The sequence below is a fragment of the Ptychodera flava genome, chromosome 3, assembly GCF_041260155.1.
Source record: "Ptychodera flava strain L36383 chromosome 3, AS_Pfla_20210202, whole genome shotgun sequence".
In the NCBI taxonomy this organism is placed as follows: Eukaryota; Metazoa; Hemichordata; class Enteropneusta; family Ptychoderidae; genus Ptychodera; species Ptychodera flava.
Window position 1 is genome coordinate 6,230,127 of NC_091930.1, and position 6,633 is coordinate 6,236,759.

Here is a 6,633-nt window from a genome sequence, read left to right on the forward strand (position 1 = left end):
TTTGTTCGATGTGGCCGACCATAGTGACTGCAAAAACAACATTTCATGATCATTATAGGCCTTAGCTTGTAATAATAATACTAATCACAGGTACCTTTGAACAAGTCTGCTGCATGGTCCAACAAATACCAAGTCGAATTATTAGAGTTTGCATCTGTTGCAATGGACAGTCAGCATTACAACACCATGCAGTCTGTTGCATCAAACTTAAGTCATTAAAATCTACAATACCAAAGCATAGATATTGTCTTGTAACATTATTATGCATGGAATTAATGTAAACAAAATTTGGTGATTTATCAAGCAGTTATATTTTAGAAAAGGACTTATAGGCTTAACGGTCTTTGTTGTGTTTCTGTAAAAATATCACCAACATGTAAATTTTGACTCACAACTATTGACATTATCACAAACATGTGCTGCTCATTATTTTTATTAACATACTATTTGCGAATAATAACTTCGTTCAAACAAATCCCCATTTACAGTTTAAAATGCACCAAAACACCATATACAAGGTGTAATGTGCGGAGGCTTTTCAGGTGTTTGCAATTCGACCAGAGATTTCAATATTTCGATATTTGCCATTTTTGAAAAAAAAAAAAAAACAACGGCAAAAAGTGTCAAAACAATACAACACTGTATTTCTATCGCAATTTGAACGTACTCAACTAAGTTTACCCCGTGTTACATAGATAATGAGTGTCAAGCAATCGGAAAAGCGATTTCAGTTTAAATAACGTTTTGAAAGAAACATCACACAGATATATGACCTTGGGCCAATAAATACCAAGGGTAGTGACATATTCGAGGGGTTACTAAAGTTTTCTTTCCGGAAAATATAGCACAATCGTCCTAACTTCATATACAGTGCTCATAGTAGAAAGCGTGGCCTAGCAAGCTTTGTCATTCTTATATGAGGATGACTTGATGTAGCACAAAGGTTGGCTGCTTAAAACATTGCTAATCGTTATCGTCAAGAATGATCTAAAGTTAATCTGCTGGGGCCGTCTCCACATCCTAATGAAGATATTAAGTGGCTGAATTTAGCACCAACAGTATTTAAAAACTCAGCTTTCTTAATAGTATACACAGAAACACAAACAAAACGCTTTGCTGACAATTTTTTGATTTTGCACATACCTTAAAATCACTAGACTAACCAAAAGGCCGCATACTGTGGGAAAAAGTATGACTGGGTGGGAAGTATTTCGCGAAGCAATTGCCCTACCTGAGAACGCTTTAAGCCGGTCGCTATTGACGACAGCAAACATTGTATACATTTAATTTCAATATAATATCCGTCAAATTCTGCACTCGTGCTGTTCGTGTGTTCAGGTTACGTGGTGATTAAATCAAAAATATCCTCGTAATTGAATTATAAACCATAACATCAACGTATCCATTGGTTGCTTGTACTTTATATTGAGTTATCGACGTTGTTTACAGTTTTGGTGATGTGTTTATGTTTCGGCACATTTAGCGCACTTTAGCCAAGTTTGGTGCCATTGTGAGCTGGTACACCTAACACAGAACAAAATCCAGCAATTTGACAAAAACGCACAACAGTAAAGATGTCGAAGACCACTTATATCCCTCTCAAAATCTAGTAAACACAATACGTACAGGATCTTGCTCAAGTAAATCGACGACAAATTTATGATTTATGACGACAAATTTATGATTTTTAGTGATACTTTTTATGTTTCAGCGTATTTTGGGGCATTTTACCCAAGTTTGGCCCCATTCTAAGCTGGGTACAACATGCGAGTGAGCAAGACAACAATGTATCAATTTCATACATAAAAATATCGATCGATAATGTTCACTACACGATAACAGTGGAAACTGTGCCCCTTTCGCCTATGTTCTGTTTTTTTTCCAATTTACTGCAATTTCCATCTGCACGTTCGCCAAAATTTTGTATGCATTACAACAACACTACAGGTACTTTATGTTTACAACTTACTGATGCAAATGCGTCAATTTCAGACCCTAATTCTGAATATGTAAATGCCGTCAGATCACTATTTTAACGAAGGAAGGAGTATATTTCAGTGATCAGAATATATGCAATGCAAATAAAATACGTTTCGTCAAGACATTAAGAAATCTTAACCAATCTTAACCAATTTTAACCAATTTGTATATCGATCAAACGATCACCGTGCGACTTTCTAAGCCTTTGGTTCAGAATTGAGCAATTGAACCGGCGATAAGTGTGCAATCTGTTTGGAACATTAGACGCCATCGATTTGGGAAATCGGGGTTATTCGTTACATACAACAGAAAAACATCGTTGGTTTAACCTTTTCATTTCGCCATTATTTTTACAATATTTGATATTACACATCTCATGGACGTTAACTAAAACTCCATGGATTTATCTTTTGAATTTACCTCTTGTTTTTATGAAATAACGAGTGAATGATATTTTGTCCTGTTGGCTCTATTTTCAACTATTTTTGCATATCGGGAGCCAGATTGGTTCAAGAGAGGTATTAAGGAAGCGATATACATAAGAACACATAAACCAACGCTGAATCGGGATGGCGGACGGTATCAACTTCCCCGAATGTGGGATAATATTTTAAGATCACGCATGCGCAGTGGTGCTAATCAACACCATTGATAAAGACGGCTGGATAGTTGTCGAAAGCTCTGGATAGAGAAATAATTCTCCGTGCAGTACAAAAAATTTAGCTACAAGAATATAGTATGTCTGCACAGATGAGTCTGCATCATTGTACTATTACAGCTTAGTATTTTTTTAATTTATTCATGTAATTATTGCTTAAATATAACGCAAATGGCAACATTTAAGGGAAAAGGAATTTGTCACTCTTTCATCAATACTTAGCTGTGCAGTTAGGATATTCAGCGACATTTTCAACACGACGCGGATGGTGTATTCCACTCGTGCTCGACGTATGTGTCATTAGAGGTTGGGACGCTATTATTGCCCAAAATGGGTTGCCTGTTGGCCGCAGCGACAGCTTAATTTATTGTTTGCTTATCACCAGAGTCATAAAGACATCTAGGCTTTCTTGACCTCTGCTCCATGAGTTCCACTTGGTTGCAATTGCGGTGTTCTCAGACACACAATTAAAGCTATGTTCAGTGTCACCATGCATGACTTATAAAGGACCAATAATAACATGCATGAAACATCGACTAAGATTGCAAAACATAAAATCCGTTGCTGATAAATTGTCAAAAGAATAATCAAACACACTTTGACAAATAAGTTATTCGTACGTTTGTGCACTTTGATTTGAAACAAAAAACTTCACTTTTCTCAATTCACGCTTTATGGTCACAGGGAAACACTTCAATTATCACTGAGAATGCTCATTGACAGAGGAATCCTAATTCATACTCTGTCCTTGCTGCATCATCACGCTCTATGAAAGGACAGTTTAATTTTAGAAACTGAGCGACTCTTAACGATTTCATGTGAAAAGCGTTCCCACCAATTTCTCAAAATGATCGATCTGTATTCTTTACCACTTTCTCATTTAAGGTGTTGTTTGCACCCGAGACACTAGCCTCCCCCCAGCATGAGCAACTAATCATTGATCCAGGTCTGTGCACCAGTGTGTGTCTCTCTCGTATATTTTTTGTGCCCTCGCTGTTCAAGCGCAATTTATGTTGATTGGGAATCAAAAAGTACATATATTACAAGGTCATGTGATTAAACGAAAATTCAACAAGTTTTCGGTAAACAAAAAAAATTAAGCTAAAAATGCATAAAGCAAAACTTCCTTAATGATAACATTCAATGATGCGTGCAATTCCATCTATTTCTTAAGTGGTTTTATAAGAGACAATATCTCTGATTTTCTCTAAGTGTCCACAAAGGTAGGATTTAAGTGTTACCTGCTTCGTGTCAACTGTTTGTAGAATGCAGTCACTTAGGGGAAATTCATTCCTATAATATTCACGAGATTAGGAGTCCAGGCTCACCCCTGGTAACGTACATGCCAAGTGTCAGCATCGGACAAGCGATTTAAGAGAAAATAACGTTTTTGACCGAAACGTCGCACTGATATATCACCTTGGGCCAATAGATGTCCCAGATTGATTTGGGGGTTTCTGAAGTCTTCCTTCCGGGAAAAGATAACACAAACGTCATAACACCATACGCAGTGCTCATAGCAGAAATAAATGGCCAAGACAACTTCCTAGAGCTTTGCTATTCTCATGAGGAAAACCTTATTGATTTAATGTAGAGGAAAGGGGTGCTGCTTAAATCATTTCCTAATATTTATCGTAATGTATTATCTGAAGTTCATCTGCCTTGGCCGACGCCACATCCTAATGGAGATATTCAGTTTAGTGACTGAATTTAGCTGCTGCAATTGGTAGAAATTCTTTTTGAATAATACACTAAGAAACACAAACAAAACGTCTTGCCTTCTACGTCTGGATTATGTGCATACATTTAAGTCACTAGACTAACTAAAAGGCCGCAGAGTAGTTTGTTTGCTTATCACTAAAGTCATAAAAACGTCTAGGGTTCATTTGACCTTTATGTCCTCCGCTTGGTTGCAATTGCGGTATTACTCAGACATATTAAGACAATATTCAAAATCACAATGCATAACAACATGCACGAAAAATCAACTTTGATTGCAAAAGATGCATGCTTCACTGATAAATTGTTAAAAGGAAAATCAAACTCAGTTTCACAAGTAAGGGATTCGTAAGTTTTGTGCATTTTGATTTCGAAAAACTTAATCTACATTGACACTTTATGGTCACTGCATGACCTATAAGAAACTACACACAAGCTTGTAAATGCACCACATAAATAACCATAGAAAGGGAGCATTTCGCATCCGAGGTCACTGATTTTGTATAACATTTTGTTTCATGAACTATTTATCAATCGTATAAGAAAAAAATACCCATCACTGTCAGAAACTACTGAGTCAGAATTGACTCTTGGGGACTTTTTACACTTGTTCCATAGAAACAATGACATTTTTGGATATTATAATTAATTTAAACTATTCTGTACCACTTCCGACCAAAGTATTACTTACTTCAAACTTATTTCATTCTTAACAAAGTAGGAAAAATTCCCCTAATCCCAGGCCGAGGCAAGCGTGCGTTGACACATGTACGTTGATATAGAGAACGAAAGGTCCGCTTTGTGCACACTGAGATTTTTCCAGCCACAATTGCTTGCGCTTTTGTTTTTACACAGAGATTTAGTACAGTCCATCTGTACGCGTAGCGTAGTGATGTTATTTTTTTCACGTGATAACTGGACATCGCATACTATGCGTGGCTCAGACGTTCGGGACGACAAAGGACATTTCTACACGTAAACGTATTCATAATTACGCAGTATAGGTTTTGAGATTTTCTTGATATTTTTTCTCTAATTTAGACAGCAACCTCGTAAAATACCATTATTGTAAATCAACAACATCTTTAAAATTGGCACCTGTACAAGAAGGACTTGTTAAGATATATTACGTTAACGGCATAGTAAAGTCTCATTCAACGTTTTATATAACGACTCGACTAAATTTCAGTAAACCTCATAAATAATGTTATTAAAGAAAACGGAATGATATAATTAAAAGGTACAACGAGGAAGAAGAATAGTTGTCAGGTAAAGAATACTTTTCTAAAATGTATACGAATTTTGCATTTTTCTGAATGCAGCAAAATCACCAGGAACGCCAAACGGAACCAGGCAATACGCGTACACCGCTGCGTATCGTCATACGAACGTGTAATGACATGTAAATAAACCTCTCTAATCTTAATCTCGCCACCTACGATAGGAAATTGTACGACTAATTACGCAAATATGACAATAGATTGTACACCTGTAAGTAATCAACTCATTCCGTTGCAAGTTGTATTCTTCACTGTTTTGAAAAATCATAAAAATTGCTGATAACCAATTTGTTACTTAAATATCCTCCATTGCGTTATTGAACCCTGTATCATTGTTTTTGCCCTTCAAATTCGTGTTTGATACCGGCGAGGTCAAAGTCAGTGTAAGCCATTGCAATTTTTGATCGGTCGGACAAGATGCCATCAGCTGATAAGAAACCTCAATAATCTAACTTTTCCCAACACAGAAACTGTCCACCTTGGTATTGTAACACATGCATAATACTAGTGTTCTCGATGTTTATCTACAAATGTTAGATCAGCCCAATGTTTTGACACCTTTCACGAAACGCGTATGTGATTGGATAAAATGACTGTTCTGAACATTTGTAATTACTCCTAAGCCTATCTACTGTTTCAGACATCATGTTGCCTATATAATAGTAGTTCTAAACATACACAGTAGAGGGGGAAGTCCCCTCTACTGTTTATGTTCTAAACTAAACTACGAAAAGCTGGTACACTACTAAAAAGTTTCGTTTGAGACTCCATGCCAAGTTCCTTCTCTGTTGGTTCTAACAAACGGGTAGATTTGGATGAAATGTTACAAGACAGAAATCGATACAGAAATTGTGTGACATACATAAGAACTGAAGACTGATCTACACTGAAACGTTGAATATATTGAACAGTATAGCAGTCCAATAATCCGAACTTCGGTCATATGTTTTCACCGTGACGTGACGCAAAAAAAATATGGACGTAACTCCATGCATC